We start from the raw sequence: 26,984 nt of genomic DNA, 5'->3' as shown, positions 1-26,984 counted from the left end.
TGTATTATAAATACATCCTTTTTATTAAGTGTAAGTTTAGTGGCATACATATTTATAGTGGAGTTTTCCACTTAATATGCATTTCTGTCATATTTTTAAGTAGTAGTCTTTTTATCATTTCACATAATTTATGAGAGATTATCAACTTATTATTTCCTTACACTTTCAAAATTACCTTCGAAGTCCTTAAAGTGAAATAGTTCTTTATTTTGGAAAAATAAGCATTTTCTCCTATATGTATCACTAACATCAAGTGTGGGGGAAAATTCTGAAACTATATTAAATTTGGACAATTATAACATACTGAGGTCACTTTTTTCCAATGAATAATGCAATTTAGTTCACCCCCTTATGCAACATGAAGAAAACATTAACATTGCTGTTTTAATACATATAAGTGCTAATCAATTAGAAGTGTAATTTTAAAACCTGGTGCACAGGCCTTTAATCAGAGCATTCAGGAGGCAGAGGCAAGCGAATCTCTGAGTTCTAAGCCATCATGGTCTACAGAAAAAGCTCCAGGAGACCCAGGGTGACACAGAGAAACCCTTTCTCAGTGTTAATAATAAGAAGAAGAAGAAGGAGAAAGAAATAATTTGTATTCACTATAACAATAAATCCTATAAAGATTTGCTATGTATATAGATACAAAAATTCTTATTTAAAAGAATGTAACACTTTTAATTACTTTTCAAAATGATAAGCCAATGGAAAGATAGAACATATTTCATATTGTGTAGTCTTGTTATTTAAAGTTGAATCTAATTGCCCCAGATGTTCTATAATTTTCAACACTTCCATTAGGATTTTATAATAATTTTCTGAATTAACATAAACTCTGTTGGCAAATAAATGAAAGAAGGGCCGAGACAATTCAAATAGATGTGTGACTCAAACCCAAACAGTGATGGTAGGAGAGAAGGGGGAGGTGTGTGAGACTAGGAGCTATTCTCATGTTAGGACTTCATAATTATTGAGCAGCATGGCCACATGGATGGAAATGGAGGCGATTCTAATTGAGTAAAGACAGAAACTGTGCCACTTGCATGCTTGTTGTGAGACGCAGATGGCGTTATGAAGCAATAGAAGTAGATTCAACAAACAATGGAGCAGAAATTGGCTCTTTGAAATTAAGACATATATCACAGTCTTTCTTTTTACCATATGCTGACGTTCATAAAGACTAAACTTCTTTAATGTGAATCAAGATGTCTAAGCATTCCAGAAGGTAGTCATTTGTGATATGAGGAAAGGCATCATGCTAAACTTTAAAAGGATATTACTACAGCAGAATAAACTTCATAAACCAAAAAGTATTGTTAGAACAGAAGGAAATAGCATAGGTAAGGTCAGTCTCCAAAATGTTTTGGGAAGCTGCATCTCATTGCTAAAGCAAAACAATAAGCTGGATGTGGTGCTACTCACTTGCTACAGAGGAAGAAATAGGAAGATCCGAAAGTCCACATGAACACACCAACATATGTGCCCACCTGCACACACACATGCAATCAATCAGACAAAAGTACATGCACACATATGCATCACATGCCTCTCATCTCCAGCAAATAAAAAGCAAATGTTTATAGGTTGAAAAAAACAAGTAAGATATATAACTACAGATGTGGTAATGTAGTTTCAACATTAATGGCCATTGTAAACTCATATTGGAATGCTTGATCCCTAATTTGAGGGATGGTTGGGAATAATTAAGAGGTGTGATATTGTTGGAGGTGGTGTGTCACTGGGCTTAGACTTTGAGGTTTGAAAAGGTGTGTTATATACACTTACTACTACTACTACTACTACTACAACAACAACTACTACTACTACTACTACTACTACTATTATTACTACTACTACTACTACTATTACTACTACTACTACTACTACTATTACTCTACTAATATTACTACTACCAATTCTTCCTCCTCCTCTTCCTCTTTCCCCCTTCTCCTCCTCCTTTTCCCCCTTACCCCTCCTCCTTCTTCCTCTCTCTCTCTCTCTCTCTCTCTCTCTCTCTCTCTCTCTCTCTCTCTGTCTCTCTCTCCATCTCCATCTCCATCTCTCTCTGTCTTTCTCAGTCTTTTTGTTTCTTGGTATTTTTTACAGTTTCTGTCTCTCTGCTTTTTTCAGTCTCTATGTCTCTCTCTGTTTCTCTGACTCTGTCTGTCTCTCTATCTTTCCCTCCCTCCTTCTCTCCAGTATAAAGATCAGATAAAAGATCTCAGCTACTGCTTCAGTGCTATCTCTGCCTACTGCCATATTTCCCACTATGGTGGTCATGATGGTTATCCAGTTCCACATACTGATTCTGTAAAGAAGCCCTCAACTAAGCTTGTTAACATTTTTATTGGATATTTTTAAATTTACATTTAAAATGTTATCCCCTTTCCCAGTTTCCCCTCCAGAAACCTGCTATCCCATTTCCTCTTCCCCTGCTTCTGTAAGGGTGCTCCTACACCCACCCTCTGACTCCCTCCCTACTCCCTGCCCTGGCATTCCCTTACAATGGGGCATTGGGCCTTCACAGGACCAAGGGCCTCTCCTCCCATTGGTGCCCAACAAGACCATCCTCCACTACATATGCAAATGGAGCCATAGGATCATCCCTGCATACTCTTGAAATGGATTAGTCCTTGGGAGCTCTGGAGGGTCTGGTTGATTTTGTTGTTCTTATGCGGTTGCAATCTCCTTTGGCTCCTTCAGTCCTTTCTCTAACTCCTCCATTGGGCACCTCATTCTCAGTTCAATGGTTGGTTGTGAGCATCTGCCTCTGCATTTATCAGGCTCTGGCAGAGCTTCTCAGGAGTCAGCTATATCAGGCTCCTGTCAGCATACACTTCATGGCATCTGCAATATTGTCTGGGTTTGATAGCTGTGTATAGTATGGATACTCAGGTGAGGCAGTCTCTGGGTGGCCTTTCGTTCAATCTCTCCCCCACACTTTGTCTCCATATTTTCTCTTATAAGTATTTTTGGTTCAACTGATGGTCAACATGTAGAAGAATGCAAATCTTATCACCTCGTACAAAGCTCAAGTCCAAGTGGATCAAGGACCTCCACATAAAACCAGATACACTCAAACTAACAGAAGAGAAAGTAGGAAATAGCCTTGAATACATGGGCATGGGGAAGATTTCCTGAACAGAAAGAACACCAATGGCTTAGGCTCTAAGATCAACAGTAAACAAATGGGACCTCATAAAATTGCCAATCTTCTGTAAGGCAAAAGACAGTGTCAATAGGACAAAACGGCAACCAACAGATTGTAAAAATATCTTTAGCAATTCTACATCTGATAGAAGGCTAATATTCAATATACACAAAGAACTCAAAAACTTAGACCCTGGAGAATTAAATAATGCTATTTAAAAATGGGGTACAGAGCTAAACAAAAATTCCTTAACTAAGGAATATTGAATGGCAGAGAAGCACCTAAAGAAATGTTCAACATCCTTAGTCATCAGGGAAATGCAAATCAAAACAACCCTGAGATTCCACCTCACACCAGTCAGAATGACTAAGATCAAAACTTAGTTTTCAGCAGATGCTGGCAAGGATATGGAGAAAGAGGAACACTCCTCCATTGGTGGTGAGATTGGAAGCTGGTACAACCATTCTGGAAATCAGCCTGGCAGTTCCTCAAGAAGTAATTTTTTAATAAGTTGGGTTGATTGTGATATATCTTCACAGTATTAAGGTAGTAATGATGGCAGAAGTAAAATGAATGCTGCTTCTCTTATGCTGTTTCTTTTGGGTATTTTTTTACCCTGATACAAAAGGCCACCATTATAACTGTATAGAAATAACTCATATTTTGTGATATTGAAAATGCACATAAATACTTCATTCAAGAAGTCCATCCTTAAATGTATCACTGAGATAAGTTATCACACCTGACTCCTTGGAGACATAAACAAGAGCATTATGTGCAGCAGTACAATTGGGGAGATAGCTGCAGATCATGAAGTCTCTAGCATAAGTTATATCTCAGTGAGGTAAATTTCCTCATTGCTGTAAATGGTTATAATAGCATTGAATGCAAAGTTTCAGGAAAAATTCCCAAAACTGTAACATCCGACTCTATTAATATAAAAAAGATAAGTTGCAGATAAGTATTAATACCTACAATTCCCAAGTGTGCTGAGTAGTTTTGTATTAACTTGTTATAACCTTGAGTCATCAGAGAGGAGGTCGCCTCAATTGAGAATGCCTCTTTAGAACTCGTCATACATAAGGCTTTTCCCTAGTTAGCATGAGAGGGCCCATCCTATTGTGGGTGATGCATTCCCTGAGCTGGGAGTTAAGCGTTGTGTAAGAGAGCAAGTTGAGCAAGCTGTGCGAGAGCAAGCCAGAAAGCAGCACCCTTCCATAGCCTCTGCATCAGCTCCTACCTTTAGTTTGCACCCCTGTCATGGCTTCCTTCCGTGATTCACTATGATGTGGAAGTAGAAGATAAACTAAACCTTGTCCTCTGCTATTTGCTTCAGTGCTCGATGCCAAATATATACCGACTACTTCCTCCTAACATGGCCGCCAGCTATCTCAATCCCCCAAATGATTTCCTTCTTATATAAACTAGTGTCACCAAGATATAGTAGGAGCCTGTACCTCTCGGTCCATTCTTTAAGCAGCTAAACAACTGTCCACCTATGCTTTATAGAGAAATGTAGTCAATTTAGTTGCTTACAAATCCTTGATTTGCTTTTCTAACTGTCCCCAACTCTTCTCTTATTACTCACACTGTAGTCTTTGATTATGTTCTGCAAAGATGCAATGGGGCCTAAAGTAAACATATATGTATTATAATGTACTTACAAGTTTATATTTAGAGAGTTAATCCATCAAGTACATGCAGACTACAAGTTGAAGTGTAAGGTGCAATGCTGTTAAATGCAAGCACTGACCAAAAGGACCTAGGAATGCAACACAATTCCCCTGAAAATCCCAGCTATCTTACTTCCTTTGAGTGTACTGATTAGCTTTAAAATTCATCTGGAAAATCAGGGAATCCAAAAAATAACAGAAATATCTTGAACAATAATGAAGATGGGTGACTTTTATTTTTTAATTTCCAAATTTGCTGCAAAGCTATATTAACTAAGAATATATAGTAATATAAATGAATTAATGTATATTCACACAAACATACACATAGGAATATATACATGCTTTTAATTTCATTTGCAATCTGGATGACCCTTTATTAATATTTTAACTCTGGCTAAACTCATATTGTTAATAACAATACATTCTTTTTAAAGAAAGTCTTTGTAGTGTGTTCCTAAATTTATTTTTATGAACCATTTTTATACTTCTTCTGTTTTTAATATAAAATATGCATTGTAATGGTCGTGTAGCCTAAACTAGAACCATAGCTGTATAATTCTTAAGTTATATCACAAAAGTAGTCTCCCATAATAATAGACTAGCTCTCATATGGAAGTCATGTCTAATTAAATGACCTATAAGTGCTATTTCTTCACTATAACATTTACTAAAAACAATCTCACCAATTTTAAAGTCCATGTACAACGGTAGAAAAATGTAATGCCATCAACTGAGGAGCATATATTGGGGGGGCCAATATAGTCTTTCTTTCTTCCATAGCATGTCTCTTAAAGTATGATTCCCAGTGTAGAGATTTATGTTCTCAATTTGCATTCAGACTTTCAATCTTTTAACTTTTAAGTAAAGCCAATTAGTATATCAAATTACATTTGTAATTGAGATTCATTCAATAATGATAAATGGCACTATGGAGCTTTTCCTGTAATTCTTCCTGAGTGTGGACTACACTTCTGCTTTGTCTCTAGCATGAAGACACTGTAATTTTAACAAGGTAATAAGTAATGGAGTACATATTCATCAAATAAACCTGAGTGGGTTCTGTTTTTATATAAGTTCATCATTCAAGAAAGTCAGAAAAACTGTGTGACTTCTCCAAGGTCATGTAGGTTGTAGGTAACACAATCAGAAATTTTACTAGGTGTATTCAATACATGGCTATTGTGTTCTGCATTCTCAGGATTATATGCTAATGAATCGTCCTAGTAGAAGAGAGTTTGTAATGCAAACTTCTGTCTGTGTTCAGAATTCCAGGTTAAATGCCTGTGAGCAGCTTCTGGGTAAAGAGGCATCTTATTTCTTGTTTATCTGCTGCAGTGTAAATGCTTCTGTAATTCATCTGCTGTGAGGAGACCTGCTTGTACTTGCTCTAAAAGGAGCTGTATATACTAGGTTCCGTCTTGTCCATTATTTTATGCGTCTGGTGAATACCATGAGGGAGAAACTCATTCTAATGGCAGGAATTTGTTTATGAATATTTGACTTGTGCTAGAGTTAGAGCTTAACAGAGATCTTCCAAATTATATTAGGCAACCTAGAGTGTGCTTATTTGACAGGCAAACAGATAATGAAGGAGACTAATCCACAAACAGAAACTGAGGTTGGATTTTAAAATGCACAGTATCACCTTTTCATCAAGAATATGAAAACACTAAATGGGTGTCAATCAAAGACAAACAATGGCTAAAAGAAAGACCGTTAAGGTATAGCATTAAAAATTCCATGTTTAGACTTTGCAGCACAACGAAGGTGGCAGCATTGTGCAGTGTGAACTTTGACAGTAAGTGGCTGAAGTTAGTGGGACTGCCACTAATGCTCTGTCAGCAATTCAGAGGAAGATAAAGGTGACTGGAGTCAGAGAAGGTAATGAGAACTAAAACACCCGAGACTTTGTGGAGGAGAATGCACATCTTTTTCCCTTTTTGCACCATTGACTGGCTTAATCAGAGTGAAAATCAAGATAAGGAACACCAAACTGATAGCTGGTGACAGTCCTCTGGAAGGAGTGTGGTAAATGCAGGTAGATAAAGGTCTGTGGCAGCAAAAGGAGTGTAGAATGCAAATCATTTCTTCCAAATCAGTGGGGAAATCAGAAGAATAAAGGCATTAGGATTATCCCCCTGGTTCTTTCCTTTTTTTTTTCTTTTCTTCGGAGCTGGGGACTGAACCCAGGGCCTTGTGCTTGCTAGGCAAGCGCTCTACCACTGAGCTAAATCCCCCCTCCCCCCCACCCCTGGTTCTTTCTTGATCCTGCTGGAACTTAGAATATTCACAAGCGAACATCATTGTGTTACCTCAAGAGCCCAGCCAACCAAGAGAAATTGTAGATTTAGGAACAAGGAATGAGAGAAAGTATATTGGAAAACAGGATGTTCAGACTAATTGGTAGGATTTCAAAGATTCAAATGTGGCAAAACTAATTTTGAAAATGTGAAGAAATCTAGCAAGACTTGCTGACAGGAAGTAGAGTGCCTGTGAAGAAGAAGATGTAAAAGGGAATGAGCACCAGGTCTAGCTCCCACCTTCAGCAGGAAACAGTAGGCTAAGGACCAAGTAGACTTTCTGTGTCACGGAACAGAAAGAGATAGGTAACTATGCCTCCTCAATGACTGGATTCGTTACCAGCAAATTATGATGAAGTTAATTTTGTGAAGAGGTACAATAGCATTCGGTGAACCAATTAGGAATCTAGTTGATAGTGTGGCTAAAGGAGCAAATCATGATCAGGCAGTCAAAAGCTGAGAGGCAACAGAGGAAAGACGCAGCAAATGAAGCAAGAGCAGCTGAGTTCCTGGGTCAGGGCTTTTAATCTCCAAGATCTTAGAGGAGGAGTCTAACCCCAAGATGTAGGGCTGGAAGGGAATGAAACTGCATGTTTGCTTGATGTCCCTCATTGTGAGAGCTGTGAATTCATAGCGCAGAGAACCCAGGCAGATCAGCGTGAATGAAGCCCATCCAGGTTAATGAAGGATTTGGGGTCTTGGCTGGGACTCAAGTCATTGTATCTCACTGTTAATGGGATACAACAGTACTCATTCACAGTAAGAGGTCTTCTGCCTGAAACAAATGTGGTATTCTGCTGAAGGAGAAGGGAAGCAGGCTTAACTACATGGGTAACACACCACAGGACTAATTAGGTAAGGGTCGTGAACACACTGAACGGGTACTGCATGGTTTCTACAACTTTGTAATTCCATTGCTTCAAACGCTCTCAGATTCTTTTTATTTCCTTCCACACTAACTAAAGGAAGAATCTATAATAATTCAGAAGACTCTGCTGTCCGCAGATTCTATTTCATGCAAGCTCCATGTTACTGTCCCCCGCGTGAGGATTCCTCCAGAGATCAGAAATCAAAGAGATGGAACTGAAATCACTCATGACGGCGGTACACTTTTTCTCTCTCCCAGCATAATAAGTCTTCTGGTTTAACAAGCACCACTATGGAATGTCTGAAAAAAATCATTTCTGGGTAATATATTGTGAGTGGACAAAATGTTCAATATAATCCTCATTTGTTTGTTTACTATCAGTTGGAAAACAACGTTGTCCTTAAGTGACAAGATTTAATTTAATTGTGGGGCATGTATGTTAACACGATGTCTCAGAACACTAAAAATTAAAAAATAATAAAATAAATTTTTGGTATTATACACCAGAAAATAAAAAATAATAAAATAAAATTTAAAAAAGGGTATGAAATCACTAATGAAAAACCACAACTTGAATAAATTAGACTTAATTTTTCTGTTCACTCTTTTAGAGACTTTAACCTAGAACTAGATATTAGGCAAACTCATTTTGAGATTCACTATGGTAATTCACTTCTTTTAAACTATTCCTTTTAGATACTATAAATAGGATTTTACTCTTATGTTAAGATTTAAAATGGGACTTGTTCCATGTCATATTGATGCGAGAATAAATGAATTTTAACAGAGTCAACTAAGGTTCCTAATGAAACACGAGATTTCATGTTATAACTACAGAGTTGCAATGCAGAACACGCAATGAAAGCTGGGGAAAGATGAAAACTTACTGATAAGAGTGAGAGGGTGCTCACTGTGCGGGATTGTACCTAAGCCTGCAGGTCAAACCAGTCCATCACTGAATATAAAACAGGAAGCATGATTTGATGACAAAACCGAAGCAATAGCTTCAGTCCTTATTTTATAGCAAAATTCCAAATAGTAACATGCTTAAATAATAAGCTTCCTCCCATTAGACACTTTAAGACTGGATTCAAATTTTGAACCTATCATTTTATACTTTCAATACCTCTCTGAATTCCACTTATACAATGATAAACATAATTATCGAGATTCCTTTCGTTAGATAATATTGTGTTTCCCTGTGGAATGTAAAATCATGCCAGGGAGTTTGGTAAGGTAAAGCAGGTTCAGACGCCGAGACTCGGTGGGCACACACCTGAGGCTTAGGGGACTCCCCATGCCCCATGCTTCTCCCAGAAAAGAAACATGTGCTGTCCTCACAAAGGACCAAAACAGAGCTCTCTATGCTAATGAGGTACCTAGAGGCCTGGAGGGCTTAGCCAGTAAGATTCCTTCCAAAATATTCCTTCCTGAAAAAAGTATTTAATCTCAGTTTTATCCTAAGAAGCGGTATATGGTTTTACAACTCCATTTTTCGCCATGACAATAAACTGCTTAGAACCATGGGCTATCTCTTTTCATCAAGATCAGCAGTGGGTAGCCATGAAGAAGGCCTTTGCCTACAGAGCCACAGCTAAATCTCCTATAGAAGGACTCTCTGCACCACCAGCCACAACCGCCAAGCCTGCCTTCGCCAAGCTAAGGACAGTCAATCCCATTGGACAACCGGAGCTACTCTTCTTTTGGCCCCGGGCTAGTCTATGTCCCTCCCCATCCTGTGCCATTCTACTCTGTTCTCTGCTCTTCTGTGCCTGGATGTCCAAGAGTCTGGGAACCCCACTGCCCAGCCTTGTCTCAGGCTCCGGAACCCCGAACCAGCTCCTGATTTCCTGCACCTAAGACTGTACTTTCCCACCCCTGGGCTATGTCTCAGTGGCTCAGAACTTCACAACAGCCTGGGCACCCACCCCTTCGGCAGGGTGGGATAAGAACAGTCAAACTCTCTGAGTTCCACCTACCCTAAGAGGCCATGCCCACTGGTAGAGCTGACACAGACTGATAGTAACTACTTCTAATTCACTTTTTATGCTCAATTAATTCAAACATCAAGTCAATATTTAGCTAATATCTACTATGTCTGGGGCCCTGAAATTAGTAAAATCTCACTGTGGTATAAAGTGAGGGAAGACTTATACAAGCACAGATTATAGTCCCCTAAAACCCTTTGGACAGAGGAACCGGTGTGTGGTAAAGTACAAAACTGGGAGAAACAAGGCAACCTTGATTATCTCTGAGCTCCTGCGGGTATGGAAGTTTGTGCCACGTATAGGAGGCTCCTAGCAGTCCTAGCAACTAGAGAGCCAGCAAGACAGCAAATTTACTGTCTGTGGATTTGATATTTTTAACAAGAACGGGCGATATCAAAAGTAAAGGTAATTATTTTTTATTTTTCCACTTGAACAAATACTTGAACCCCTCTGGACTTAGCATGTTTATAAAACGTTATATTAGGACTTCCAGACCTACCCTTTCACACTGGGGTTTTATTTCTCAATCTTATGCTCAGCTCTAAAACTGTGCAGTCTCTAGGTATAAATTTTTATAGAGAGTTGACAACAGCTCAGTGTCACCCTGTGTTACTCATAAACAACATAAACGACCATTATCATACATAATGTTCAAGTCTATAATACACTCCAGAAACACTTTATGACTTTGGAAAAGAAGTCTGCATTCATGTGGTACGACGCAAATTTAAATTTCTTGTTTTAGCCAGCCTTCCAAATAGTATTCTATATTTAATTTCTGGTAATGTTAGTCTTCTGACTTTTTAATGTTTACTATTTGTCAAATATGTAGGCCCTATTTCACCAGCATTTCTGGAGAAATTCTAGAGTGGAAACTAGGGTGCAGGTTCCTAGATCACATTTTATGGGTGTTGGAAAAAAAGGCTGCTACTTAAAAAATAAAAATGCAGTTGCTATAAAGTGCATTCCTTCCATATCGCCTTGCTTTATGTTCAGTGTTGCCTCATGCAGCTTAATTCTTAGTTGGAAACTGCAGTTTTGCCTCATTGTCCACGCATAGGTGCAATATAGGAAGACTCATCACTTCTGGCCGATTCTCAGTATCTTTCTCTAAAGGGAAATGATTACATCTTTGCCGAGTTTAGCAATATTGATCTAAAATATTTTTTGCATAGGTTTTAGAATTCTGAACTAATTTATATTTCTATGAGGAAATGTATTATTTAATAAGAGTAATCTGAAATATCATTTATTATACTGTCAATCTATGTCAACTATGTATTAGGAATGAAACTAAGGTGGGCAGCTGTGGCCTCCTCCCTCACTGGATACATTTGTTTCAAAACTCTATATTTTTTCCACTTGAAAATGAACCTTCCTGTCATAGACACTACCATTTCAAATCCACATTAGGATTGGTAATAGAAACACACTTAGTTTATGAAGAAGAATGCAATTTCACCAGTATTAAGGCAGCCTAAGTCAACACATTAAGATGTTGATATTTCAATGGTTTATGTGCTTATCAAACTCTTTAACAAAATAATGCATCATTACAAAAATCTACTGACACTGAGAAGAAAACTCATATTTCTTGAGTTCAGTCCACTTCTAAAGAGAGACATAAAAGAGCGTGTTTCATATTTGTTAAGTGCAATTATATTTTCATTTGAAAGTAAAGGAAATGATGAGTTAAAATATTGATTCCATATTGTCAAGAAAGATGGACCTTCCATATTCTTTCTAGAAAGGCTGTATTTTTTCCCTGATTCTGTATAGAGCTTATCCTCTTTGAACCTCCATGGAGGCTCTTCTTCCACAGAATTGGCTGTTGTTGACTGAACATAAATTATGTATGATGTGATGCCCTGAAACAACATATACTCTTCCTCTGCTCTTTCCCCTCTTACAAGGTGAGGAGCACAGCTATCACTGACTTATATTTTACAACTGCTTGCTATACTTCTTTAAAAAAACATAGATATGAAATGAAAAAGATATTAAAATATTTTGCAGAAGATGATACTAAAACACATTTAAGACAGGTTTTTCTGTAGTTACTAGAAATGTCTCCTAGCAACAGATTAGATCAAGATAAACCCAACACATAGATTTAATTAGTAGGAACAGAATCGTAGTGGTGAATAAGGATCATGATTCTCAAACCTGGACCATCAACAAGAACCTGTTCCAAAGGGAGACTTGGCTAAGGGCACTAAACTGTGGACAGTGCTGCTCTCACGGAAAGGAGATGTTTTGGGCAAAAGAATGTTCTGATGCTTTCTTTTCTAATGCTGCCATGCAAGATTTAGTGCCCTTTGTATTTTGGGTAGGTGATTTAAAGCTTCCCAGGTGATGTTTTTGAATCTAAATAGATGTGTTCTAGAACAAGCAGTAAAGAGAGTTTAGATCTAAAGGGTTTAATAAGATTCAATAAGATCTAAAGGATTTTATAAGAGATATTTGACTGAAGTGTAGATCTTAGGTCTCCACTGGCATAACCACATCATGTCTACCCCATTATAGATCCCCTTTGCCTAAATATGAGGGGGATGTGTGGTTTGAATGTGCCATTTTGAATATGCTATCTTTATGAGATAACATCTCATCAGAGTGGAAATAATTTCCTCTTTTACCTTGATTATACCAGCCATATCACCAAAAAATGCACATGACTGGGAATTGACCTCGAGGACATGGTAGTAGCCCTCAGCTGAGAATCAGTAAAAGGCATGAGCCCTGACCTGGCATCTAAGAATGTAATGCTCTCATCAGTTTGAATGTGATAAAAATGGACTTTTTCTTAAATTAGAAAAAAGACCAGTCAATACTTCAATTATTGTCATCTAATACACCAAACAGAGAACCCAATTTAGCATTGCTTGTTCTGCTAAGGCAAAGAAACTGTGCTGTTACAAATATACACTTTTAAAGTAGTGATTTATTCTTCAGAATTGTATTTTTTTATCCCAGAAAACAAAAAGAATAAATCATAAAGATGACTTGCTAAACTATTAGCACTCAGACAGTAAAGACCAGGAGGACACAGTTGAGTGCATTGCAGAAGACATCATGGGTAACAGATAGGGGAAGCATTTTGCATTATTTACCAAGTGTAAAGGCAGTGTTTGCCAATGGAACATGAACTCTTGCTATTTTGAATCCTTTAAAAATTCAGTCATTTCAAAGCATCCTATATTTCGAGTTTCTGAAGCCTATCTTTTGATTAAACATTTATTTTTCTTGCTTCTTAAACGTTATCATTTCGTGTATTTCATTTTCAAAACTTTGTTTAAAATTTCTATATCACTGGCACACTTGTAATTCCATTCATTACCTAGTGAACTGAAAAATAACTGATTTTCAGAATAACATCTAGAAATATTTGAGATGGTAAAATTTCTTCATGTATAAAAGGGATACATACAGCAAAGTAGTCAGGTCTTGTTTTAATTGGAAAGAGCTAAATGTACTTTCTGGTAACCAATCACTCCATTTTACTGTATCTGCCTCATCAATCCACCATCTGCTTCCAAATTTCATCCAACAACATGTTTTTCTTCTTTAATCACACCTCTATTTTCTCAATTTTATTTAACTTCACATGAATATCACAAAAGTTAACACATTCGTTTTCAAAACAGTGCACATAAATGTACTCTGCCATTCATTCTCTGCCAATTATCCTAGGACAAAAATGTAGGCAGACAAAAGAAAACTACCGATGGAAGATATGATATTGATGGCCGGAGCCATCTAGGGAATACATCTGGGGTGTGCATAAGTGTCTAAAGCCATCGAGTGATGCCTTTCTCTGGATATTGATGCATCCTTTGAGGGCTGGCTGGGCCATTTGCACTGGCAAAAAGGATTTCATCATTCCTTTTTGTCATCGGCTATCTTTTATTTATTTTTAAATTATGTGTGCAGGGAGGTTTTGGCTGTATTTAAGCTTTATGCCCCATGTGGGTCTGGTTCCCACAGAGGCCGGGAGAGTGTTGCATCTCCTGGGACTAAAGCCCAGAGGGTTGTGAGCTACAATGTCAGGGTTTCAAACAGAATCAGGTTCCTCTGGCAGAGCATCCAGTGTTCAGAACTGCAGAGCCATCAGTCCCGTTCTCTACCTCCTGTTGTAGTGAGAGGTTCCCATCTTCCCAAATTTGCTCAGATTAAACTATGCACTTACTTCTTCTGACTCAGCTAACTTGCTTGGCTTTTACTCTCACAGTTTCCATTTCCTGCTCTGAAATCTACATGTTGGCTCCAGTATCTTTTAAACATCATCACCACTTGCACTATATAGGGATTCAATCATGAAAAGAATGGTCGCTGACAGGATTTCTGCTCCTGCACTTTTCTGTGTGAGGATTCCCAGCAAGACTGAAAGCTCTGCAGGGCGAGAAGCAACACATATCAGAGGGCTTGGCTCGGAAGCCTAATAATAGATTCCTCAGATTAAGAGTTCACATCAACAGCTTCTCTCCTTCTTTAAAGGGGAACAAGAACACCCTTAGGAGGGGATAGGGAGGCAAAGTTTAGAACAGAGTCAGAAAGAACGCCCATTCAGAGCCTGCCCCACATGTGGCCCATACATATACAGCCACCAAACTAGATACGATGGATGAAGCAAAGAAGTGCAGGCCGGCAAGAACCGGATGTAGATCTCTCCTGAGAGACACAGCCAAAACATGCCAAATGCAGAGGCAATTGCCAGCAGCAAACCCCTGAACTGAGAACGGGAGCCCTGTTGGAGGAATTAGAGAAAGGACTGAAGGAGCTGAAGGGGCTTGAGACCCCATATGAACAACAATGCCAGCCAACAAGAGCTTCCAAGGACTAAGCCACTACCTAAAGACTGTACATGGACTGACCCTGGGCTCCAACCTCATAGGTAGCAATGAATAGCCTAGTAGGAGCAGCAGTGGAAGGGGAAACCCTTGGTACTGCCAAGGCTGGACCCCAGTGAACCGGATTCTTGGGGGGAGGGTGGTAACGGGGGGAGGATTGAGAGGGGAACACCCATATAGAAGGGGAGAGAGAGGGGTTGGGGAATGTTGGCCTGGAAACCAGGAAAGGGAATAACATTTGAAATGTAAATAAGAAATACCCAATTTAATAAAGGTGGAAAAATGAAGAAAAAAATTAACATCAATAAAGCAAAATACCAATCACGAAATTATCTATTTGATTGTGATAATATATTCTTTGAATTTTCACTATTAAGACAAAGTGGTCTTTCAATTTTTAAGAGCATCTCCATGGCATTTTTATATTGTAGAAACAATGGAACCTCATCTACTTTTGGGAAGTATGAGACTAGAATTATCTCCTCAAAGTTTATTTTAATTCTATTTTGTGTGTGTATATGTGTGTGCATGTGTGTGTATGTGCATATGCGGTGAGTGTCTGACATAAATCAGAGGAAGGTGTTTGGTCTCTTGGAATCAGAGTTATAGACAGTTGTGAGACACCTAACATAGGTGGGGGAAGATGAATTGGGCTTCTCTGCAATAACAGTATATGCTACTAGCCACTGAGCCATCTCTTCCACCCATATAATTATTCCCTAATGTCAGATTTCATCAATTAGTGAAAATCTATTTTCATCTATAGAAATAATGTGCAAATATGAATTTTTATAGTTTGGCTCATGTTAAGTATCTGTATAAATTTACTACTGCTCAAATGTCTAGAAGCATCAGTTACTGTTCTGAAAGAGTAAATTTACTTAGAAAAGAGAAAAAATTTAAAATAACCAAAACATGAAACATAGGTATCAGTGATCTTTATAATAAATAAAATTCATTCAATAATTAATGAAACTCTAAGAAACATCTTTGTGGTAAAGCAGTATCTACCAGCTGAATGACCCATCTCTATAAACTGAATACAGAGATTTTATAGTCTTCATCTTATTACATAAATAAAACTAGTTTGACTAGATTATTAATTTATGCAACACATTTTCTTCCATTCTTGCAACAAAGTTAGAAGTCCTAGTGGGGCACCTTCTCTGTTTCCATACTTTGACTCATTCACGGTAACGTCATCCTTTTGAAACAGGAAGGGCTGAGAGAAGAAATGCGAAAAGTGCTTGCTGAAAGGGACTGGATATAGATCTCTCCTGAGAGACACAGCCAGAACATGTCCAATACAGAGGTCAATGCTAGCAGCAAACCACTGAACTGAGAGTGGGACCCCCTTCGGGGGAATTAGAGGAAGGATTGAAAGAGCTGAAGGGGCTTGCAACCCCATAAAAACAACAATGCCAACCAACCAGAGCTTCCAGGGACTAAACCATTACCCAAAGAGTACACATGGACTGACCCAGGGCTCCAACTGCTTCTGTAGCAGAGAATAGCCTTGTTGGGGCACTAGTGGAAGGGGAAGCCCTTGGTCCTGCCAAGGTTGGCCAGTGCAGGGGAATATGGGAGTGCAATAAGGGGGATGTATAGGGGGAATACTTGTACGGGGGAGGGGGAGAGGGAATGGGGGTTTATGGACAGGAAACCAGGAAGGGGAATAACGTTTGAAATGTAAGTAAAGAAATATATCTAATAAAAATTAAAAAGAAAACGAAATGCTGAAACAAATTAATCTGAAGATTTTCCTGCAAGGAAAAAAAATTAAGATCACTGTCTTTATAACATAATCTTTAGGCTCAGGGCTGACTGGCTTAAAAAAGAAAGACATTCAAGTGTCTGCTGGGTCCCTGCAGTAGGAGCCACTGCGATGAGCAAATATGCGATGGAGAAAGGGAAAAGATGGATTGTGTGATGGAGAGATCGGGGAGAGAGTGGAGATGAGCATTTGTGCCCTGTGGAGAAAGGTGAAACTGGAGATCCAACAGTGGTGAGAAGCAAGCAGATATAAGGAGCCCACACAACTACCAGAGGCCATGGTGATGTCTAACCCAGGGGGCCACAAAGGGTCACATCTGTTCCCTGACCCTACTGCAGCTGGGGTCTGTGCTCATGCTTGTGGCTCACACTGAAAGGGAAGGCCAGAACAATGTCTGGGTTGCTGCCTGAAACCATGTAGATGTCCAGCAACTGTCTTGGTCCCTGGACCAGACTGATCTAAGTGGCCTGTGTTGCCACTTGAGACCATAATGATGTCTTGGCTAGGATGGCTGCTGCTGCTGGATATGTTTGGGTCTGTGATCTTGCTGTACCTAGGGTCTGTGTTGATGCCCAAGGCCCTTGCTACAAACAAAGACCATGAGGATGTCAGTCATCTGGACTGCTTCCTGAGGTCATGTTGATGTCCAAGTACTATGCTGATCTGCTCCTGACCCTTGCTGGCTACTACACTTCCTACTTCTCACCTGTGCAGTCATGGGAGAGCTGACTCTGGTTGGCTGGGTGCAGGAGTGCTAGAGGGCTGACCAACTCAGCTTCCGCTCAGGTCCAGATCCAGAGCTCTGAATTGGTCCACCCCAACATCCATCATGTCAATGAACTGCTGGAACACATGAAGGGGCTCGTCCTATAGATACAAAATTATAGGATCTCCATGACACAGAGTGATTACAGGATATCTGAGAGGAATCCCAGTGAGGACCTAGTAGTGATAGTGTAGCAGAGTCCAGAGGTCCTGAACCAGACTAACTACTCATTGCAGTGAACATTTGCAAGTAGAGCTATTTGAGCATAAGGGGTATACTGTGTGACACACCTTGACACACCATGACACACCACTGTTTCCATGGTAAGATTTGTTTTGTTTGTTTGTTTTTGTTTTCTTTTGGGGAGAGGTTGCAAGGGTGGAGGACAGATATGAAAGGAAAGGGAAATGTGTGGGAATGGAGTGCATGATGTGAAATTCACAAAAAATAAAAAGTTAAGAAAAATAAACATAGCGTTCCATGGAATCTGATGTAATGTGGTAAAAGTTTGTACAGTCAGGCTAGCAGAAGGAGAAACTAGGCTGCCCTAAATTTGCTTCTGGAATACTGAACACCTGCTCTGTAATCATGACCTCCAAGGCAATCCCCAAGCTGAAAAATAAAAATAAAATATTACCAACTTTAAAATACCTCTCAGATGAGTCAATCTGTTGTCCTCTCAAATTACTGCTCACATTGTCCCCACTTTTAGCTTTCAAGTTGGCTTCTCTAATGTATAACTCTGCCTATACTTCTCTGCAGCTCTCCTGAAAAGGGTAATTTAGTTGAACATTGTAACATGGTTATGTTTAGTCTGTAGTTGAAAAGTCTTCCAAATTGTGTATATAACTTCACTATTTGGGATGCAAACGATTTTAAGATCACCTTATATAAATGGAGTATTATATTGATTTGTGGAATACATTCAGACAGATACTTTTCCTTAGTTGTAGCTGTGCCATCTTTCTATCAAGAGTGAAGTAAGATAAATAGAAGGCATTTGAATCATCTACGAAGTTACATTTACATGGATGTGTGACAAAGTAGCTTTCACGGTTTCAAGCCTTCTACGGTTTTCACACAATCATTCATCCCATTAATAATTCTACTGTTACAGGATATTGTGTTGAGGTTTTTCTTTAATTAACAAAACATTTTTGCCTTGATTCTTTTTGCCTATATCCAGGCAGCAAAGTCTGAGTGAAATGAAAATACATTTGTTTCCTGAAATAGCAGAAGGAAAAAGAGATGTGGATAAAAGTGTTACAATTGGATGCTGCTAATTCTTATGTATTCTTTTTGGAGCCTGGCATTTTATGAGAAAGAAACATTCTTAGGCAACACCAAATTGCTTAGTTCTTTCCAAATTACTTCTAGCCTAAAAAAAATCAAACCTGAATCTATTAGAGTATTTCTACCTAAATTACTTCAGAAGAAAACATTTCTCAATTTGTTTTTCAATGAACTTATTTTCTATTGGAATTTCTTGATTAAAATAAAGCTAACTTAAAATTTATTCTATATAAAACCATATATATATTTCATTTCATTTATTTATTTGTCTTGTCTTATGTATGCATTTCTTAAGCCAATGGTATACAAAAATACTGTCTTTCATTACAAAAATTCTCTCTCTCTCACACTCTCTCTCTTTGTATATGCGTATGCATGTGTGTGTGTTTAAATATGCTGTTTTTAGAATGTGAAATGATAACTCACAGATTAATGTTTTGAAACCTAGCTGGTTCAATATTTTTGGATCATGTGAAACTTTATGAGCTGAGGCCCCCAACATATAGACAGCAGAGTACTCCCAGGTCTGGGTACAGTCAGAGAAGATGCACCTAACACTCAAGAGACATGCTTTATCTTTTTCCCTTGCTCAAGAAGTTTAGAGATCTGGTGTGGTGGGTGGTTTGGGTGGGGTTGTGACATCCTCATGGAGATTGAGGGCAGGGAGAAGGTATGGGAGGTCAAGCAGTCGGAGGGGAATAAATTCTGGAGTGTAAAAATAACAAACAAACAAATAAAATAGAATCTCTTCTAGCTAGTGGAAAGAAAGCTTTGCGGGTACACTGTTGAGGGGCTATTTGCTCTGGTTCTACCCTATACCTCTGTTTTCTGATATTCCAAAATTAAGTAACTCATGCTTCAAGATTATGATGCCTATGCCCTTGTCCCTCAACTTTCATGACTTCCTCACCACTAGGGATTCCATTTCCTGAATTGTGAGTCCAAGGAAGCCTCCCATCTCTTCAGATGCTTTCTACCACAGTAAGAGGTAGGTTATGCATTGCCTTTTCCTTTGTATTGATTTCTTTCACATACAATATGTTTTTATTGAAAAAATGATAACATATTTGTCCTGTAGAATTCAGTGGCATCTCAAAATGAGTTTTGCACTAGTTTGTTTCAGAAAGGACTCAAAATACACCCAAATGGATGTTGTATTGAGTTTGTTACCAGAAGTACAATGTATTCTAGCAAAGTCTCTGGCTTTTCTTCTAACAACCCCCTTCTCCACGGGGTTGACGGACACTAGATGAAGGCATGATGTTTGCACATAAGCACATATTTTATGGACAAACCGCTAAAGTGGCAGCAAAGCATTTATTTCATGAATTTTGCTTCCTAGTGCCTTCTACTAATACGTGATATATAACAGTACCAATTGAAGTTATCTCTATATCAATTTAAAGAGCAAAATTACTTAGTAGTAATCATTAAAACTGCTGAGCTGTTACATATTAAAAATGACTGTGAAATCTAGGAAGCTGAAACTTTAATCCATTTTTATATATTCTTAAAATTTTTAATAAAATCCAAACTCAGTAAGATTTATCACATAATTACTTTAGGGATTAAAAACATCAAAATCTTTCCTGGTGAGTCACTCTAATGGTCAGTGAAATCTGTATGCTATCTATGATATTTCTTAGCGGATGTGTCTCAATTTCTACTTTATTACACTCTATTACCATGTTTTATTCATTTGCCTATTTCTTGTCTGCTTAAAATATCCATCTGAGAAGAGAAAATGCTCTAATGCATGTAGACTTCTAAGTGAGCAACACTCTGAGTCTCATTATGTTCTTGACATATATACTTGTATATACAATGAGGTCAGAAAATGAGTAGCTTAAATTAACCTTGATTTCTGTAATTGACCCATTAGGAAGCATAAAGTACAACCATTGTGCTCCTGTTTTTCTGGGACCTGTTTATGAGTAATCTTAAGCTCCTTTATTTCAATAGTAAATTTAATGATGCCTGGATTTAATGATATCTGAAGATAGCTTGTGATGAGTGGCTCAGACGAAATGAGAGCAGGTTGCTCCTGATTAAGTCTAGTTGTTCCTAGAAGCATGTCAGCCATTCTGTCATGTAAGTGGTATTGGACAACTGCAAACCATTATTACAATATTGGACACAAATCAATTAAATCATAAAATCTCTTAGTACAGTATATAATTTTGCATGGTGCCTGTGTTTCAGGGCAGTTATAGTTACATTTCCCGCATTGGTATTAAACCCAGAAGAGGATATGGCTGAAAGATTCCTGCTCTGTTGCCAACATGATAAAGAATGGAGAACAGCAGAGAGTAGAGGCAGCCAAAGCCAATAGATCAAGTCTCTGATGGTTCCTACAAGAACAGGCACATATTCAATCTAGAGGTTATGACAGGAGAACAATATTTGTTCTTGAGCAAGGGAAAAAGATAAATCATGGTGTGTGTGTGTGTGTGTGTGTGTGTGTGTGTGTGTGTGTGTTAATGAGTGTGAAAGTAGGTGCGCACATACCATGGAACATGTGGTGAGAAGATAATCCATTGCATAGTCTAATTTGCTTGAAAATTTTAAAAGATTTTTATTGATTCTTTGAAAATTTCGTATCATGTACCTCAGTCTCGCTTCTCATCTTCCCATGCCCTCATATGTGTCCTTTGTCCTTTCTTTCCCCACCCAAAATAAAACACACACACACACACACACACACACACACACATACACACACACACACACACACGAAAACAAAACATAGAAATCATCTCATCATGGAGGCTGTAGTATGTCACAGTGTTTTCTCTTCACTTACAAATGCTCTTTGTACTGAGTCACTCGTCTGGTTCAAGCTCTCCTACTTTTGTGACACCATCAGTTTTAAGACACTCTTCCCAGTTACCCTGTTGTTGGCCTGTGTCACAGAGATCTCACATCTTTTTCACAGCAGGACTGGCCCTTTCACATGCCCCAATCATTTGCAGATTCTATAGGTTTTGGTGTGTGCTGATTCAGAGCCCCAGATGTGAGTCTGGCTGGTGGCTGAGCTGGTGAGCCTCAGGTTCTTCCTTATCAGCATCACCAGGGTAACTCTTCAGCACTGTTCTGGCTAGACCACCTCGTTCAGCCATCTGCACCAAGCAGGGTCATCCCTTCTGCTCTCATGCCCTCAGGCTAGCTCATCCTGAGTCAATTCCACTGTGTTGCCCAGGCAGAGTGCAGGATCCACTCTCCTAAAAGCTGCTCTGTCGATGAGTACGTTTAGCCCATTTGGTCTCCCGACCCTGGAGTCAGCTCTCCCTACTGTCTCTGGTAGAAAGGGAAGAGGGGCAGAGGGCACTCCCCCACCAGATGACCATACAGTAGAAGAGTGCTGGGGTCAATTATCCTCCAATCTTGTCTTCAGGCTGACTTACCTGTACCCAACTCCTTATCATCAGGGTCAGCTCTACTGTACTGCCCAGAAGTGTGCAGCTGCTCTTCCAAGTGCTGTAACTACCTTCATGGCCCCAGGGCCAGTTCTCTAGACTGCCAAAGGTTGGGGGTCATCACTCCCATACCTACTGCATCTCATAGTAAATGAGAGTTGGGCTCAGGTCTCCTTCAGTATGTCCTTGGAACAGACTCACCTGCTCCTCTTTGACCAGGGCCAGTACTACTGTGATGCCCAGGTAAAGTGTAGGGCCCGTTCTCCAAAGTTCTGCAGCTGGGGATGGATAGGTCAGCTCATATTCTCTCATGAGCCAGTTCTCCCAACTGCTGCCACACATGCAACCAGGCCACCTCACTGCTGAGGAGTGCCAGAGCTAGCTCTCCCACACTCTTACCCTCAAGGCTGGCTCCCCTGTGCTCTCACCACCATGGTCAGCTCTGCTGTGCTATTTAGGTGAAGTACAGAGCCTACTCTCCTGAGGGTTGCACCAAGTGATAGCCTCTTCTTGCTCTCCTCAACTCAAGATCCTGTCGGAAACTTTCCTGAGTGTCAGTGGTGAAAAGGGAGCAGGGCTAACACCTCTGTGCCTGTGCCATCCTGTGGTAGACTAGTGGTGGTGTCAGTTTGGGGCTGGTTCATCTACCCCTGCCACCATGGCTAGCTCCACTGTGCTGCCTGGGTAAGGTGCAGGGCCTGCTCTCTCCAGTGCAGATGCCTATGAGTGCAGTGCATGTGGGGCAGGTATCCAGAACACCACATTCAGTGAGGGGCAGGGCCAGTTATGCACAGCTCCTGGACATTCATGTGGTCCCCAGTGGCCGCACTGACCAGAGACATCCCCATGTTCTATAGTGATAAGATGAGCCATGGGCATTGACACCAAGCCATTCTGTTGTGTAGTCATGAGTTCAGGCATGGCCTTCAGTTGTAGCTCTGACTGGGACCTTAACATGGATCTAGGCAATAGGGCTGGCCACTCAGAACAGGTTATTCCTTTCCACTCTTGAGTCTCCATTCCATCTCTCTATAATGCTCAAGCTGTTCTTCTCCCTCTCTCTCTCTCTCTCTCTCTCTCTCTCTCTCTCTCTCTCTCTCTCTCTCCCCCGCCCCCGTCTGACCACCACATACTTGCACCTTGTGGTGGCTCCTGCCATGCAGCTGGTGGGCCCTTGGATGACATCCTCCATTTGTGCTGTATGTCATGGCAGCAAAAAGGTATCTGCAGCTTGCCTGCACTGTGCTCTGGAAAGGACATCTGTGGGTGGCTTGGCAGTTCTTAGGTCTCTGCCTCTCTTCCTACTCCTGTACTGTGCTGCTTGGATTTGATTTGATTTGATTTGATTTGATTTGATTAATATGAGTCCTAGGCATGAGACAGCTTTGCCCACCAAGCCAGTCATCAAGCTAGGATGAACAAAGGACCGCCATCTACTCTGCCCCTGTCTGATATAAAAACACCGCCACCAAGAAAGTGTATTTTTATGTATTGCCAGGGTTGGGGCAGGATGGGGTGGGATTGGGGTGGGGTGGCTGTGTTGAAGGTTTTTTTTAAAATTATTTTTTCCTTATCATTTTTTCTGCTGGGTAACTGGTCTAAGAGTCTTTAGAGATTCTCCTGCCTCCATCTTTATTTTCCTATATAGTTAATATACATTAGTTGACGATTAGTAGAAGCAGAGGGAGGTACTTTTAGCAGAGCCTTACCTGAAGAGTGTTGTTTCAAGATCTGGTAAAATCAGACCTTTAAGGTTGTACCCCCTGGCTTCTATGTTTTGTCTCCTCTTCACAAATTTAATTTGTTTTCCCACCGAATTAGAATAAAACAGAACAACAAAACAACAACAGCAAGAACAACAAAACAAAAACAATAAAACCAATGTTTGTTTCTTTTTAAAGTTCTGGCTACTGAGTTCATTGTATTTATTTAAACATCTTAACTTGAAAATGACAGAAATGAGTAATCATTAACCTAGTGACCATTTTGCTAGAGACAGAAACAGAGCCAGTGAAAACTTCCAGCATTTCCCCCAACTTGATACCATCTACACTGCATTGTAATGAAATGGCACTGTCACTCCCTGGGCCTCAGTAAGTCTCTGTTTTGAATAACAAATATTTAAGACATTGAAATCCCATCTGTCTGTGATGTGATCAACAACAAAAATACCCTAAGCATGCTAAAATGATGGTCAGACAATTAAGCAAATTCCAGGTAGATTAATATTTAATTTAATGAGACTAATATTTAAATTAAGATCTTGAGAGATTAATGGCATGAAGAAATGTCAAGAGTAAAGAATACGGTCAGGACTCAGTTGTTATACAAATATCAAATTGAGATGAGGTAAAAGGGGATTAGATGGCTGGAGACTGGAAAGATTCTAGGAATGTCTGAAATGATTATAAACAGGCATTTCTTTAGAGGCAGAAATGGGGCTTGGAGAGGCTAAGCTAACAAATGTAAATTGCATGGCAAGCAGGGAACTTAGGGGAGACACAAAGCACTGGGGGCACATGAGAAGCTCATACTTGTACCACAGAAGCAGTTCTTGAATATATAACCAAGAAACTCACCTCTTAGGAACTCATTAAAGACCCATTTTGCAGGATTGTGGTGGACAATGATTGCTATGCAAACTTCATGTTTCTTCCTTTTACAGTGGGAGAATGGATAGATTTTTGGGAAAACTGCATATATCAGTGTAAACTGTACCTTCTATTACTTCACATAAAAATTCTAATCTGTAGCACGGGGACTTTATAAGCATAATCCTTCCCAAGTGTGTGCACTGAGTGTCTACTGCACTGTGCTTATATGTTTACTTATCATGCACAAGGCTGCCAGTTTTCTCCATCTTTCATTGGTTTACTGCACTGTTTTTCAAAATTTTGTTACTCTGAATATAGTTAGAAACATACACGTTTATAAAAATAGCAGATATAAGAGGTTCTCTTCTAGGGTCCATGACTTCTTCAGTCATGTGTAGTCGCCTAGGTTTGCTGTACCAGACATGGAATTCTTCCTCAGTGGGACTTAAGTACAATTAAACTACAATTATCCCTATGACATAAGTACCCCATTACACCATTAGAGATTCCTTGCTGAGCTTTTTATGTTTGTGGTTAATAATCTTCAAAACTTAGTGGAACTGTTGATTATGTTTCTTCCTCAGTAGCTTACATAAAAACCTTTGAATACAATGAGAGCTAGTCTTTAGGAGAGAGTCTTCTATGACACAGACAGATGAGTTTGCCCAGAACCTTTTTTGTGAAAGTGTAGGCTATCATCGACAATAGGGATTTATCTTCAAATTCTGGGAGACAACCAAAGGCAATGTCAATAGAATATCTATATCTACAGATAAGTGTGGTTCATACCGTTTATCAAAGAAGCATCATTTTGCTGAAGAGGTCTCCCTCTATTACAGAAATCACCATTTAGCAAAAGTGCAGATAACAACTGACTGTAGGACTCAACGCCAATGATACATCCACAACACAACTCCTACCCTCTGATGAACAGGGGACAGAAAGATAGTAAGAACTAGAAAGGATGCTGAGTCCTGCTTAGATATATGTAAGGGACGATGACATGTCATGGTTCCTGGCCCTGGAACAAGTCAGGAGGGTGTGGGCCTCCACATGTGTCAATGATTGCTGTGGGTAAAAGGATTGATTGTATAATAGTGTACATATTTTCACATTTATGTTTCTATGAATGTCCTCTCTGCTAAGGTTATTGACTCCATAATAATCAGAGATAGCATGAGTCTGGGAGCCCAGGGTGTACCTATGACTCAGCAAAAATGGTAGAATGCTATGACCTTCAGGACAGCTCTAAAGGCTGTGGGAAAGAAAGCTGAAATCATGAATTTGAAAATATATACATTTTCAACTATACAAAATATAAGGATGTAATTTGAATTGTGCAAGGAGCTTCACATACATAAAGGAACAGAGGCAGCTGCACTATGAGCCTGCTAGTCAGAAAATACAAAACCAGGCAAAGATTCCTGAGTTCAAGGTTAGTCTGGAACAGAGGAAGTTTAGGTCCAGGCCCAGGTCTTCCAATGATCAGAATGGTAATTTCAGGGTGAAATCCCAACCAGATATCTTATTGTCTGTGCTAGTTATTTCTTTCTAAGAAAAATGGGGCCTGAGGTATTGGGATGCTCATTCATGGGATAATCAAAAGGGAATCTGGGTTAATGATTCAACTGACATATAAAACAAAAAACTGGGCTTTTGGTCCACAAGAGATAAGCTATCCAGAGTTTTTTAGAATTATAAAAAAGCTGTCTTGAGCAGAGAGCTATCTGGAGATTTTGAGAGAAATTTGGGAAAGCTGTCTTGAGTAGAACATATGCCATTAGTTTGTAAGCCATGATTTTATTTCAAGTCATTTGTTTTACCCCAAACACCCCTTCTCTCAGGAACACCTCTCCAAGCCAAGGCTGGTCTTCAGCAAGAGGAACAGGATGACTGATGGAAGTTAGTGTATTTCTATGCATCACAGGACAGCTGTAACCATGAAATCTCAACAATAAGGTTTCTTCCATGAGACAAAATGACAACACCATTTGACATTACAAGCTGAAAGAGTAACATCTAATAGGACCCCTCTACTGGATAGGAACCTCCAGGCAATTAATGAATGTTGAGAAAGAGGAAATGAGACTTCTCCAGGGATGAGTCCTATAATGGTTTAAATGACAATCCCCTTCCACCCAATGACTCATATGTTTGAATACATGAACCTCAGTTGACAAAATATTTGGGAGGGACTAGGAAGAGTGACTTGTTGGAGGGAGTGTGTCACTGGGGCTGGGCTTTGAGGTTTCAAAAATCTTTTGTCATTTCCAGTGTATTCTCTCTGTCCAATGCTTGTTGATCATGA

The 26,984-nt window shown here is 39.5% G+C and overlaps 1 protein-coding gene and 1 non-coding gene across 6 annotated transcripts in view; both read right to left on the bottom strand.

Annotated features, from left to right (window-relative positions):
* Edil3 (EGF like repeats and discoidin domains 3) overlaps positions 1-26,984 on the bottom strand; it is a 514,777-nt gene that overhangs the window by 58,913 nt on the left and 428,880 nt on the right. The window lies entirely within an intron of this gene.
* On the bottom strand, positions 23,442-23,590 carry LOC120101274 (small nucleolar RNA SNORA48). The gene has a single exon (XR_005501648.1). It is a non-coding gene; the product is annotated as a small nucleolar RNA SNORA48 (small nucleolar RNA).

The sequence above is a fragment of the Rattus norvegicus genome, chromosome 2 (assembly GCF_036323735.1).
Source record: "Rattus norvegicus strain BN/NHsdMcwi chromosome 2, GRCr8, whole genome shotgun sequence".
Lineage (NCBI taxonomy): Eukaryota > Metazoa > Chordata > Mammalia > Rodentia > Muridae > Rattus > Rattus norvegicus.
The sequence above is the reverse complement of the archived record's forward strand: the minus strand, read 5'-3'. Positions and strand labels throughout refer to the sequence as shown.